This window comes from Mirounga angustirostris, unplaced genomic scaffold, assembly GCF_029215605.1.
Source record: "Mirounga angustirostris isolate CCGP_5_RB_7025 unplaced genomic scaffold, mMirAng1.0.hap1 SCAF_18, whole genome shotgun sequence".
NCBI lineage: Eukaryota > Metazoa > Chordata > Mammalia > Carnivora > Phocidae > Mirounga > Mirounga angustirostris.
The window spans coordinates 1,756,015-1,771,243 of NW_026991726.1; the positions used below are offsets into that span (position 1 = coordinate 1,756,015).

General features: G+C 54.8%; 1 pseudogene; it reads right to left on the minus strand.

The window, feature by feature from the left end:
- Window positions 1–972: 972 nt before the first annotated feature.
- LOC135363091 (histo-blood group ABO system transferase 2-like) overlaps window positions 973–15,229 on the minus strand; it is a 29,319-nt pseudogene continuing 15,062 nt past the window's right edge.

Genomic DNA, 15,229 nt, shown 5'->3' on the forward strand with positions numbered 1-15,229 from the left:
ACCGCGTGTTCTGCCCTCGGCCCAGTCCTGCTCCCACGCACAGACGCACGCGATAAAAATGAATGCCCCCAAGTGTCATTTTCTTGGGCTTCAAAGCAGCAGCCTTTTGCACGAGTAAATACTGAGTCAATGCTAAGAGCAGAATGAGCTGTTAAGTTCTATTTGCTACTTTCATCCCCAGGCTCATAACAGAGCACAAGCTAAACAAAGAAAAACAGCTCTCCGCCGACGAGATGACATTCAGCAGGTAGAATCATTTCTGTGGGCACTTCTCACATCAGTGATTTGCTTCTCCAACATTGGCAAATATTTGCCACTTATGTCTTTTATGTAACATGGAGATAATATATTCCACTGTCTTCCAAGGCTATCTTAAATGCCTTATAAAAACAGGCAATTTACTGGCTGTGTTTTCTCCTGCCACTAAATACAAATCCAGTAATTGTTTAACTTTGAAAGCTTTTTGGTGTGAGATTTGATACTTAAACAGAATGCAAAAGACAGAAAACACTCGTAATGGCACCAACCCAACAAAATAATCTTATTTTTACATGTTAACCTTTCCTCCTGCCCGTGCATAGCCGCTTTCCCCATGAGTCCTGAAAGCTTTGTTCTGAAGTAGGATTTTAATGTCCACAAGTTAGTCCACTGACAAAGGCCACCAGAAGACTAACGGGGGCTCAGCTCCTGACCCAGAACTGCAATTCCTATCAGTGTATCTTGTCTTCACCAACTACCTCCGTGCCCCCTACTGTCAGAATCCGCTTAACTCAACCAAGAGGACACGTGCAAGCCGCCTTGACTCGGCAGTGACCACAGCGACCACGTGCATCGGTGCTCTGAAAATCAAGGTAAGGGGTAAAGAGGCCAACGCAAATGAATCAGGCAGATGAGTAGCACCGTTCAGCGTTCACTGTGTGCTGGGCCCGCTCCTAAACACTCCGTATGCATCCCCTCCCCGGGTGTGCCCCCTCAGCACAGCCAGCACCACTGGGCAGGCGACAGAGGACCCCAGAAGCGCTTGTGGTCCAGGAGGTACCTGTTCAGGTCGCTCTTATCGTACCACATGGCCTTGATCCCATTGGCCCAGTTGACCACCATCACCTGGTGACAGGCTGAGGTCAGTCGGTGAACCTCGGCCACAACCCCCCAAAAAAGGCCCCCATGTAGTAGAAGTCACCCTGGTCCTTGGGGATGTGGGCCTGGGACTGGGACCAGCGCTCATAGCTTAAGTCCTCATGGGCTACCCAATAGAAACCGGGGTGCAGGGTGCCAAAGAGGGGGGACAGGATCTCCACGCCCACGTGGTCACAGAACTTCATGTCCACATCCCCGCACACCATGTCATCCACCTCATGGAGGAAGGGCTCCTCACAGAAGCGGCTCATCATCGCCATGTGCTGCATGGACACATCCTGCCAGCGGGGGGCACTGCGGACGTCAAGAACCACCACCCTTCAGTGCTCCTGGAGGGGCACACGGGACACAGCAACCAGCTGGTCGGTGAAGACATAGTAGATGACCCTGTGTCCACCATGAAGTGATTCTGCAGGAACAGCTCCAGGAAGACCCCGTATCCACAGGCGCAGGGGACAGGGCAGGAAGAGGGTCACTGCCAGAGGCTGGCAGCAGGACCCCAGAGCTGGGGGTCATGGACGTGTGCACCTTCTTCATGGGGACAGGCCCTGGGCTGCTTTAAGCAACAGCCACCTCCTGACCTGTCCTGAGTGAATCTGCCAGCAGGGCCTCCCTACCTTATGCTCCCAGAGATGGGGGCCATCAGTGCCCCATCTTACAAAGGGGAACCTGAGGCTTGGGAGGCTGGAAACCCATGCAGCCGCACAGTCAGCAGGCTGGAGCCAGGAACACTCCCCCGTGCTGAGCTCCTGGGCAAACCCTGCAGGTGCCCTCCCCTGGCTGAACCCCTGCAGGTTCTGTCCCCACCTGCCATGAGTTGAGCACCTCTGGGCACAGCCCGTGTTTCTATGTCCTACAGACTGGGTAGAATCAGCAGGGCCGGCCAGCTGCCCCACTTTACTTTGAGTGGGCTGTCGCTGGTCCCCAACAGAGCTGTCTCCACCCCCTATAGGGTCCTCCCTTGAAGGCTACTGGGCCTCTGGCTGACAAGGTCCATCAGTAAACCACTGGTATTCCTAGGAGGGGTCACCCTCGAACTCCCAGATCAGGAATCAGGTTCAGCCCATGGGCAGGGAAGGGGAAAGATGACCCCTGGAAAAGGGGGCTTGCTTAGGCCCCAGCCTTGAATCCACGGGTGTGAGCTTCTGGGTCCAGGACTACATCTCCCTGGCCCCAAAACATTGGAAGTCTTGTCCAACTGCCTCACATGGCTGGTCCCCCTTTGAGGGGACTACCTGCCCCTCACTGTGGGGACAGCAGCTCCCCCATTGTCAACAAGTGTGGTGAGCCCCTCTGAGACTGAATTTTTTTAAGATTTTATTCATTTGACAGAGAAAGAGACAGCTAGAGAGGGAACACAAGGAGGGGGAGGGGGAGAGGGAGAAGCAGGCTCCCCGCTGAGCAGGGAGCCTGATATGGGACTTAATCCCAGGCCCCTGGGATCACGACCTGAGCCGAAGGCAGACGCTTAATGACTGAGCCACCCAGGCGCCCTGAGACCGACTTTTTTACACAGGGACTAAGACTACTTCCCTGTGCCTACCCCATACCTTGCAGGTTAGTAAATCGCTCACACAGGGAAGGTGGATACTACATTAAAATATGGGACGAGCACATACACCCAGCAGACATGAGTCAGGTCACCAGGGGGCAAGTAGAGGCCCAGCCAATGGGGGAACAAGCCAGACATGATGCAAGGGGAGAGAAGAGTGCTCCTGGCAGAGGGCACAGGGAATGTAAAGGATTGGAGTAAGGCCCAAGGAACATGTGGGACAACCACACAGCTTGGTGGCCCACAGAGGGGGGCTGCAGTGGGAGAGGTGAGGCTGGAGAGTACAGACAGGTGGGGAGCGGATCGCAGAGAGGCTCAAAGGTTATGTTCTGAAATGATCAATCTGCTTACCGGAGGAGAATGGTCTCTATACAGCAGAGGACAGGGAGACCCTAACCCTAACCCTAACCCTAACAGTAACCCTAACCCTAACCCCTAACCCCTAACCCTAACCCGTACCCTAACCCTAAACCTAACCCTACCCTAAACCGTACCCTAACCCATACCCTAACCCTAACCCTAACCTAACCACTAACCCCTAACCCCTAACCCTAACCCGTACCCTAACCCTAACCCTAACGCTACCCTAAAGCGTACCCTAACCCGTACCCTAACCCTAACCCGTACCCTAACCCGTACCCGTCCCCTAACCCTAACCCATATCCTAACCCGTACCCTAACCCTAACCCTAACCCATACCCTAACCGTACCCATACCCGTACCCGTACCCGTACCTGTACCCGTACCCTAACCCGTACCCATACCCTAACCCTAACCCGTACCCTAACCCGTACCCGTACCCTAACCCTAACCCATACCGTAACCCATACCCTAACCCTAACCCTAACCCGTAGCCTAACCCGTACCCATACCCGTATCCGTACCCGTACCTGTACCCGTACCCTAACCCGTACCCGTACCCTAACCCTAACCCGTACCCTATCCCTAACCCTAACCCGTACCCTAACCCGTACCCGAACCCTAACCCGTACCCTAACCCGTACCCGAACCCTAACTCGTACCCGAACCCTAACCCGTACCCTAACCCTAACACTAACACTAACCCCTAACCCCTAACCCTAACCTGTACCCTAACCCTAACCCTAACCCTACCCTAACACGTACCCTAACCCGTACCCTAACCCTAACCCGTACCCTAACCCGTACCCGTACCCTAACCCTAACCCATACCCTAACCCGTACCCTAACCCTAACCCTAACCCATACCCTAACCCGTACCCATACCCGTACCCGTACCTGTAACCGTACCCTAACCCGTACCTGTACCCTAACCCTAACCCGTACCCTAACCCGTACCCTAACCCGTACCCGTACCCTAACCCTAACCCATACCCTAACCCATACCCTAACCCTAACCCTAACCCGTATACCCTAACCTGTACCCGAACCCTAACCCGTACCCTAACCCGTACCCGAACCCTAACTCGTACCCGAACCCTAACCCGTACCCTAACCCGTTCCCTGACCCGTACCATAACCCATACCCGTACCCATACCCTAACCCTAACCCGTTCCCTAACCTGTACCCTAACCCGTACCCTAACCTGTACCCGTACCCTAACCCATACCCTAACCCTGTATATCCTCCCCAGGGACAGCGAACAAAGTCAACACATATCTGTACACTTTGAAATGTGAACAGAAACCTGCAAACTCAGGTTCTCACAGGAGCTAAATGTTAATGACCAGGTGACAAAAAGGTGACGCAGATAGCAAGTAACCAAAAGAAGATGTCATGTGTCTGTGAGCTGGCCACCTTCTCTACCTGTCGGAAGGAAGCCATGCCTGACAGGAGGGAGCCACACCTGGACCTGGTCTCTCTGGGCTGCCCTTGAGCAGAGCAGAGGATGTGCTGAGCTGGGTGTGGGTGTCGGGGGAAGAGATGGGCAGCCGGCCACAGATGTTACCTGCCAAGTACCTGTAGGACCAGCTCCCGGTCCTCAGCTAAGGTTAAGCAATAATTATGTTTAGTTACATATTTACTGTGACAGGAAAGGTGCTCAGTGCTTTGAGTGACTATATTCTCTCCCGTTTTATTTTTTAAAAACAGTTTATGGACGTATGACTGACCTACAAAAAGCTGTACATAATTACTGTATTCAACTTGACCCTGAACCTAACCCTAATATCAAGTTAACATATACTCTGATTTAGAATATAGCTCATAAATTATTTCATGATTATTAGGAGCTAGGGAATCCAAGGACCAACCTTCTTCTATCTTATTCTCCCTTGAATTTGACAGGTTGGAACACATTCTGCCACATGCTATCTGGAGAGTGGCCACACGGGGGCAACAGGGAGTAAACATTAGGGCAAACCCGGCCACAAAGCCAATTCTTCCCTCATCCTGTAAAACCTTGCTCATTCAATGTTTACAGATCATTCTATAGAGTATTAAAAGTGTGACTTTCTGGAATTTTTTAAAAACCAAACTAATTCTTTGAAACTGTTTAAAATATAACGTTTTTAAAAATCTCACCGTTGGTGAGCAGATGAAGACCCAGGGGCCTGGGGAAAAGCTGTTATTATTGAATATGTTCAGATCTAATTAGGAAACAAGTAGGATTTATACTCCACTTATTTTCACAAAGAATTTGTGTCAACTAACAGTACTGAACCCACACAAAATAGTGCACTTCAGAGGAAAATAAAAGGAGATTCAACAGCCTCAAGAGGCAGAGAAAGAGCCACAGCCGGGAGCAAAGAAGACATACCACGGATGCTAGGCTCAGGCTGATTTGCAGCCTGTAGATCCTCTGGAGCTAGAATGCCCCCAATGCCCCTGGGGGTCGTGGGTCAAGCAGAGCTCAAACCCTGCTGCTGCACTGTTGTAACTGGTGACGGGTCTCCTTGGTCACTTCCTCCATGAGACACCCCCCACCCCCTGACTACTCCAGCCCGCCTCTGGGAACTCCCATTCCTCTTTCTGACCCCGTTGTTTACTTTTCCCTTCACTTACATAGTATATAGTATGTTTACCTACATCCTATTCTGTCATTTAAATGTTTTTGTCATGTTCTCACTGCACTGTACTTTGCATCAGCCACCCTGATGTATAATCACTTGTTGCACTGCATGACTTAACTGGGGACTAGGAATACCCTCACGGTGTCATGGGGCTAGTGTCCTGGGCAAGGTCCTCACTAAGCCGGCTCATCCTGCAGCTGTTGCACTGAAGGCCTGATCCAGCACTGGAGCCCAGTCTGAAGCCAGCTCTGTGTCCTCACAGCGGGGACACCGGCTGCACCCAGGCCTTGGGAAGGCTGTGGGGGGGCTGTGAGGGAGTCACTGTATGGATGGGGCATGGGGGGAGGGGGAGCATTGAGCAGCCGGGGGAGGGGGCCCTTGGGGGCGGGGCTCTTGTGTGAGGAGGAAGTTGGGTAAGGGGACCCCAGGCACTGGTGACCTCACTTCCCTGACCACAGAGTCCAACAGAATTTGGAACCCAGGTAACCAGGCACCCACATTCCAAAGACAGCCCCTGCCCAGCTCATTTCGTTGGAGATCATCCAACCATGAACATGTGGGCTTGTTGCTTCCCTAAGTCTGGATGCTGCAGGCTGAAGAAAGCCCGCCCTGCAAACGCTGGCCCCCGCTGGGGATGTCCGATCAGGGCTCCCCACCGCCTCTGGCCGTTTGGCCGGAAGGCCCGAAAGGTGACACCAGGAGGCCCAGTGCCGGCCACCCGGCCCCACAGGGTCTAATCCACCTGTGCAGCCCCAGGTCCCCTCCCCTCCGTGTGTGTATGTGTGTGTGTGTGTGTGTGTGTGTGAAGAGGGGTCATGTGGGGTGGGCCAACGCAATTCAAGAGCAGGCTGATGGGGGGTCAGATAACCCGTGGGCAGGTCATGTTCAAGGTCAAGGCTGCCTGGGTGGGACGGGGTGTGGGGGCCTGTGAGCTTCTGCCCAGGGTTTCTCTCGATCGCCCTGCAGGGATGGGTCATTGTCCCGCGTGCAGGGCTTCGCACCCACAGGTGTGTGTCCGATCTGGGAGCAGCAGGGTGACGGGGCAGGGGACAGGGAGGTTGGCCGGGCAGGACTGGGATGCCTCCGGGCCGGCTACCCGTCCCTGTCTTTGCAGACCTCCGATGAGATCGGCACGAGGCTGGCGGACACCCACTCCATGTCCGGGATCCGGAGCGTGACCCCACAGGACTCCCCTGGAGCAGGTGCTGGGGATTGCGGGGAGAGGCCTCCGACCCCACCCAGACCTCTGTCCCTGGTGGTCATTGACTGCATTGTGCTCCAGGAGCCGGAACCCACGGAGCCCGAGCCTGAGGCTGAGAAGCCCGGGGCTGGGTCCCCTTGGGTGTGTGCGGAAGGGTGGGGGCTTGCCCCACAGGGAGGAGCCCCCAGAGCCTGGTGTGGGGCCTGGAGCAACGACTGGGCTCAGAGCGCCCAGCGGGTGGACTGCGGTCGGGGAGATGCCCCGGGGAGGGCTCCTTCCTAGCTGCGGCTTCTCTGGGAGGCCCTGGGCTGGGTTCTGTCTCCGCAAAGGCCCACGGAGAGCGGGCTCGGGGTGAGCTTTTCTCCTCTCACAGCTGCTCCACCACCTGAGGAGCTAGAGCCGGTTCCAACTCCATCGGCAGCTCTGGACGGAGGGGTGGTGGCTGCGACTTCAGCAGGAGACCAGGAGCCGGCAGGTGACCCAGCACCCGCCCACGGAGAGCCTGACGGGGGCCAGGAAGGGCCTGCTGGACAACCTGCCTCCGGAGAGCCTGCCCCAGTGCCTGCCCCTGTGCCTGCCAGAGCCGCCGCCCCTGCGCCTGCCCCGAACTGTGGCCCTGCTCCTGCCCCCGACCCAGCTCCTGCCCTGGATCCTGACCCATCCCTACCCCTGCCAGTGCCCCGGTTCTTGCCCCTGACCCAGATACTGCCCCGCTTCCTGTCCGTGCCAATGCGGCAGACCCTGTCCCTCCCCTTGCACCTGCCCCCTCCCCTCCCCCGGCTTGTGCTCCTGTTCCGGCCCCTGCCCCAACTCCTGCCCCTTCCCCTGCCCCTGCCCCTGCCCCTGCTAGAGCCAATGACCCTTCTCCTGACCCACCTCCTGCCCCTGCACCTGCCCCTTCCCCAGCACCTGCCTGTGCACCTGTTCTTGCCTCAGACCCAGCTCCTGACCCTGCACCAGCCCCTTCCCTTACCTGTGCACCTCTTCTTGCCCCTGATCCGGATCCTGACCCTGACCCAGCTCCTGCCCTGGATCCTGCCCCTTCCTTTGCCCCTGCCTGTGCTCCTATTCTTGCCCCTGACCCGGGTTCCTCCCCTGCCCCTGCCTGTGGTCCTCTTCCTGTTCCTGACCCACCTCCTGCCCCTGCACCTGCCCCTTCCCCTACCTGTGTTCCTGTTCTTGTCCCTGACCCAGCTCCTGCCCCTGCACCTGCCCCTTCCCCTACCTGTGTTCCTGTTCTTGTCCCTGACCCAGCTCCTGCCCTGGATCCTGTCCCTTCCCTTGACCCTGCCTGCGCTCCTATTCTTGCCCCTGACCCGGGTTCTGCCCCTGCCCCTGCCTGTGGTCCTGTTCCTGTCCCTGACCCACCTCCTGCCCCTGCACCTCCCCCTTCCCCTACCTGTGTTCCTGTTCTTGCCCCGGACCCAGCTCCTGCCCTGGATCCTGCCCCTTCTCCTGCCCCTGCCTGTATTCCTGTTCTTGCCCTTGACTCGGCTCCTGCCCCTGCACCTGTCCCTTCCTCTGCCTGTGTCCCTGTTCCTGCCCCTGCCAGATCCGATGCCCCTTCCCCTGCCTGCATCTCAGTTCCTGCCCCTGCCCCTGCCAGAGCTGATGCCCCTTCCCCTGCCAGTGTCCCTGTTCCTGCACCTGCCCCTGCCAGAGCTCATGCCCCTTCCCCTGCCTGTGTCCCTGTTCCTGCCCCTGCCAGAGCCAATGCCCCTTCCCGTGCCGGTGTCCCTGTTCCTGCCCCTGCCCCTGCCAGAGCCGATGGCCCTTCCCCTGCCAGTGTCCCTGTTCCTGCCCCTGCCCCTGCCAGAGCTGATGCCCCTTCCCCTGCCTGTGTCCCTGTTCCTGCCCCTGCCAGAGCCAATGCCCCTTCCCCTGCCGGTGTCCCTGTTCCTGCCCCTGCCCCTGCCAGAGCCGATGCCCCTTCCCCTGCTTTCCAGGGCCGCTGCCCCTTCCCCTGCACCTGCCTGTGCTCCTCTACTTGCCCCTGACCCAGCTCTTACTGTAGATCCTGCCCCTGGCCCTGCTCTTGTGTCTGGCCCTGCTCTTGCATCTGGCCCTGCCCCTCCTCCTGCTCCTGCAGGGCTCCCAGAACCACATCCAGAGCCCACATCCTCACGGGGAGAGCTCCTTGTACCATTCCCCTTAGCTCCATCACCCGACCCCGATGCCCCGACAGATTGTTTCCTCCCCTCCCCCTATGTTCTTTCTCTCTGGTTCATATTAACTGTTCTATTCTCTTTCCATGTCCTATATGCTGTTTATTATTTATTTTAAATAAAATGAATTGTTTTCAGTTGAACAAGTCCTGAGCATCAAGTCCATTCCCAACGCTGGGCCACCACACCACAGAACATGGCTGTGGAATATCTGCTTCCCCAACGGAGTCCCCGAACCAGAAGGCCTCCCTGGAAACCCCTAAGCTGCTTTCTCTCTCTGTTCCTTTTCCTGTTCTGGAGGTTTCCTGTACGTGGAATCACACAGAATGGGCCTTTGTGTCTGCCCCCCTAATTTCAAAGGGGACTCCTTCTTTTCTGGGTTGACTTGACATAGAATTTCCCTTATTGGATGTTGAAATCCCCGATGGATTACAGATGAGATGTAACCATAGAGGCCCCTTTGGTAAATATGGACACAATCTCGGGGCAGAGACCCCTGTTCCTGCTGGGACACCTCCGCCTGACCCCAGACAGGAAAGGGCTGGTTCCTCCTGTGACCCACAGAGAAACCAGGGAAATGCAGAAAGCTGGAAGACACACCCCAAAGGGCCAAAGCATTGCTCACAACCCAAGGCCACAGAAAGGTTTCCCATGCCTCTGGTCCAAACCATGCTCCAAGTCACTGGGTTCCACAGGGACAGAGATGAAATGCATGCAAGTCCAAGGGGAGGGGGAGAGGCATGGGGAGAGTCGGAGATGCAGGAGCTCCCGGGGAAGGACTCTGGCAAAGGAAACCCTATAGAGGCAGCACTGGTCACCCTCAGACTGGCAGGTGTCTGGTCTGGGGACCAGCAGCCCTGGCGAGAACGTCAGGAAACGGAGGTCCCCGGGAGAGAAGGGTGACGGGCACCCCTGTCTGGGAGAACAGTGAGCAGCACCCATCCCAGGCCACAGGTGCACCCATCACCTAGCGTGGGCAGCTCACTCCCACCGTGTCGAAGGGAACACCATGGCCATCAACCTCTATTTGCAACAGAATCCATAAAGTGGAGTTTCTGGGTCAACACGTATACAGTGTTGAAGGTACAAGCCTCAACTTCCAATATCCCAGGTCTGCTTGTCCACCTTGAGCCTTTTTTGGGAAGCAGGGGTGGGGATCCCTGGGGCTGTGACCTGTGGGAGGGGTGGGGAGGGGGAGCTCTGAGTGGAGTGACCAAGGTACCCGGGGTGACCTGCCCAGCAGGGACCCTCCCGCCCCCAGCCCCTCTCCTGACCTCGTGCACGATGGCGAGGGTGTGACGGTGAAGGTGCTGGCCCTTGGCTGGCGAGCTCCCTAGCTGCTGCTGGAGCTGCTCAAGCTCCAAACCGGGCTCTGATCCCAGAGCTGCGCGAGAGCCGAAGCTGCAGCTGCCCCAGTCTCGGGAGCTGCGGCACGCATCGGTGGAGGACCTGGCTCGAGCTCTGGGGCAGGTGCTGGAGCTGAATCCCCCTCCAGAGATGATCCAGACCCAGCTCCGCACTTGGATAGGGCTCTTGAACCCACGAAAGGCTTTCCTCCCCTGCCCACTTCATGGATGACAAAACTCGGGACGGTGACGGGACCGGCTACATAGGGGTAATGGCTACGGGGGGATTCAGAGCAAGGATCCTGCATCCCCTTCACCACGCGCCCCACGCGGGTCGGTCCTGAGCTGCCAGACGGAGACAAGGGCCTGACCCGCTGCTCCCGGCAGCTGCCCCCAGCTGAGCAGAGACACTTGCCGGGGACCTGAAGTCCTCGTTTGACCTCTGCTCCGGCCAGCCCCACGCGAGCAGGGACCGTGCTTCCTCACCGCTGGGTCGCCAATCCCCAGAACAGTGCCTGGGATGTGGTAGCACTTCACAGTTTAGTGAGTCGGTGGGATTCCCCCAGCAGCCCCGGGATGCGGGGGATGTTGTTACACATGAGAGGTCTGGGCCACAGACTCTTGTGTCCTCGCTTTCTTCCACGCGGGCATCACCCACACCTGTGTCTGTTCCCTGGAACGCAGAGGGGACCCCCAGACACCCTCCCTGCCCTCGGAGCTCCCAGCCTAACCGGTGGGTCAGCATCTCACCCACGGTCAGCAAGTGGGTGATAAAGAGCTAGAGCACCTCGAGCACGAGACCTTGCACGAGCCGTTGGGCAGCTAAGATCTCGAACCATCTGACGCACCAGAACGTGCCCCGGCGCTGACTCGAGCCAGCCGTGGAAGCAGCTCGAGAGCCTGAGCCAGGGCCCCGCACACTAGAGCCCCTCCAGCTCCGACCCGCGGTCCCCCTCCGGAGGCAAAAGCAGCTCCGGGGTGAATTCCAGAGCAGAGCCACCTCCACACCAGTTCTCCCACCTGATCCGGCACCACTGGCAGAGTGAGAGGCAGCCCGAGAACGAGAGCCAGGTCTCGAGTCAGCTCAGTGCTGCTGGGGGAGGCCGGTTTCCTCTGAGAAGGCACAGGGACGGGCTGTGGGGATCAGCACAGGGTGATCCCCCTGGCAGGGTGGTGCTCTTCTCTCCTCCTGCTGCTTTGGCACCATCTCGAGACGGAGAACTGGCCTCTGCCCCGGGGCCGGTCCCCGCTGCAGAGTCGTCGCGGCTGCAGAAGCAGCTACAGACCCAAAGCCCGCTGCAGAGCTCGAGGCATTTCCATGTCCTGCTGCGGGGCCTTCGCCAGGAGCTCGGGAGCTGGAGCCACGTGCGCCCCAGTGGCAGGAAGCCCCTGGACCTACGGCTCCATCGCCGACTGCAGAGCTAGAGCCAAGGCAAGACTCCGAGCTGGACCGGCTCCACAGTCAGCTCCGGCGGCACCTCCGACCTGGAGCCAGCGCTGGCTCCCCCTGCAGAGCTAGGGCCAGTGAGAGCAAGACCCAATCCAGCACCAGCTACAGCCAGCTCCGGCCCCACCTCCCGGAGCAGCTGATGAGCTCCAACCAGGGCCAGTTCCAGCACCAGAGTCGGCCTGTCCTCACCAGCGAACGCATTGCTTTTCTTCTCTTTTGGCTTTAGTTTCTTTTCCTATCTCCAGGTATATTTGTAGCTTAAGATAAAATAAACTTTATCTTTATAAACATTTCAAAGTGTGCAAACCACTGTTATCAACTCCATTTCCCGTGCTGGCACCATCACCCTATCTAGTCCCAGAACATTTAATGCCATGGAGAGAAACCCCGCACCCTCTGAGCAGGCAGTCACTGGCCATTCCTCATCGCCCTGCTCCCAGGCAACCACTGATCTGGCACCTATCATTTACCTGGGACAAATTTTTCATACACGTGGGATCATACCGTATGTGGTATTTGGGGTTTAGTTTCTTCCACTGAGTAGGATGTTTTCGAAGTTCACCCACGTGATAGCGTGTATCACTACTTCATTCCTGGCGTGGCTGAATGAATCCCATTGTATGAACAGACCACGTTGTGTGTGTCCATTCAAGTGTGGGTGCACCTGTGGGTTGTTTTCATCTTTCGGTTATTGTCCAGAGTGCTGCTACGAAGACTTACGTGCAGGCTGTTGTTAGAGGGCCTGTATTCCATTCTTCTGTTTAGACAATGAGTGGAGTTTGGCAAAATGAGAACAGTATGCTCAACGTGTGGACGACGTGACACACCCTTTGCCACAGTGGCTCCGCCCTATTACATCTCCCCCAGCAATGGAGGAGGGTTCTGTTTCCCCAGATCCTCTCCGACACTTGTTATTTCTGCTTATTCACTATAGCCCCTCTTCCTGGGTGGGGGAAGGAATGTCACTGTGGTGTTGGCTTGCATTTCCTACGATCTCATGATGAAAATCGCCCCATGTGCTCACTGGGTCGTCTGACTATCTTCCTTGGAGAAATGTCTATTATTTTCAGTGGGGTTGTTTAGATTCTTAAGTTGGAGGAGTTTTGTACACATTCTAGATGCAAGACTCGTATGAGATTTGCAAATATTTCCTAACATTCTTTGGGTTTCTTTACATTCTCTTGAGATTACCCTTTCATTCACAAAAGTTTTTAGCATCGTTGAAGTCCAGTGTCTCTGTTTTCTCTGTTGTTGCTTGGGCTTCGGGTGCCATACAACAGACACCATATTGCCAAATCCAAGGGAAGGAAGATCTGCCCCTAGGTGCTCTTAGTTTCCTTCTGAGTGTTAAGAATTTTCGTTCTTAAAGTTCATTCTTGGATCCATGTGGACTTCATTTTTTATAGGGTGGAAGGGAATGCTCTGACTTCACTCCTTCGTATGTGGATATCCGGTTTCTCAACACCGTTTGTTGGAGACACTGGTTTTGCCTCATTGACTGATCTTGGTCTCCGTGTTCGAAAACAACTGACTGTACATGTATGTATTCCTTGATTCTCAGCAGTATCCCATTGATCCATATGTGTTGGTCTTCTCTGCTCATACCTTTCGGGAAATATTATAATCTCGTACAGAGTTTTTCCAATTCTTAGGATTATTTGCATAGAAGATCATGTCCTATATAAATAACCTTTTTCTTCTTCCTTTCCATTTGTGAGCTTTTAGTAACTAATCTTGTATAATTTCTCTGACCAAACTTCCATGACAATATTGAAATGAAGTGGTGGACATGGGCATCCTTGACTTTTTGGGGATTTTAAGGAGAAAACTCTCAGTCTTTCACCACAGAGAATGATATACATGTGAGTTATTTTTCATAAATATCCTTTATCATAATTTTTAAAGAATTATTTATTTATTTATTTATTTATTTGAGAGCATGCAAGCCCAAGAGTGGGGAGGGGCAGAGGGAGAGACTCTCCAAGCAGAATCCCGATTGAGTGCAGAACCCTCCCTGGAGCTCAATCTGAAGACTCTTGAGATTATGACCTGAGCCCAAACCAAGTGTCAGACACTCAACCCACTGAGCCACCCAGGCACCTCTCCTTTATCACAATTTAACCTTCTATTTCTATTTTATTGAGAACACTTGTTATGAAAAGGTTTGGATTTTGTCAAAGCTTATCCTACAACAATTGACATGATCATGTTTCTTCTGGATGTGGTCTAGGACACTGATTAGCTACGTTGAACAGCCTTTGCATTCCCGGTGTAAATCACACTTGGTCATGATGTAGAGTCCTGTCAATGTGCTGCTAGATTCTGTCTGCTAGAATTCTGTTGAGGATTTTTGCCTCGCTCTTCATAATGGATTTTGGCCTGCAACTGTCTTTTCTTGTAAGGTCTTTGTCAGTCTTTGGAATCGGGACAATGCTGGCATTCTAGGGGGACGTGGGAAGTGTTCCCTCCTCTTGTACTTTTTTCAGACTTTCAGAAGGATTGGTATTCTGTCTTCTTTAAACGTGTGGGACAAATCACCAGGGAAAGCATCAGGTTCTGGACTTTTCATTCTTGGGAAGTTCTCATGACTGCTTCAGTCTATTTACTTATTATAGGTCTGCTCAGGGTTTCCATTTCTTCTGGAGTCACTTTGGTAGTTTGTGTGCTTCTCAGAATGATCTGCTTCATCTCAGGGAGCCAATTGGTTGGTATAAAGTGGTTCCATTTTTGTCTCTTTGTCAATTTTGGTAAATCTGCAAAAGAAAGAACTGTTGTTTTCACTGATTTTTCTCCCGTGCTCTTCTCTTCCATGTATCTCTGCCCTAATCTTCATAGTTTCCTTTGATCTACTAACTTTGATCTTCTCCTTCGACTGAACCAGAGGAACCTTCGAACTGTTCCAGATGCCAGGCAGCCAGAGGGCCATTGTCTAGGTCTGTGTTGTTGGGTAGAGAAGCAATATAGACTGGAGTGGATCAGGCTCCCTGGGCAATTTATACCTCACCTGGCATTCCAGGTCACCCCCAGACCGTCATTTCAGGCTGAAGCTCTCCTCCTGCCAGGCATGATGCCCAGCAACAGACTGACCTGACTTCCCATGAACCACTCACGACCTGAGGGGCCTTCTGTGCTCTAGGAACAAGCAGACTAGCTGAATTTTGCCAAGGAGCACTGCCCATGAGCAGAAAACCTGCATAGCTCAGGGCACTGTCTTCTGTGTGCTTCCTTCACACCTTCCCATGTGTGGGTCACAGCCACCTGTGCCCATGGACACCCTAGAGCACCCATTCACCCAGGGGGTCGGATCAATGCAAAGTCAGCCCTTCAATTCTGCTACCACACCCCCAACACAACACCCAAGACCAAAAGGAGCACTCACTCCAAGTC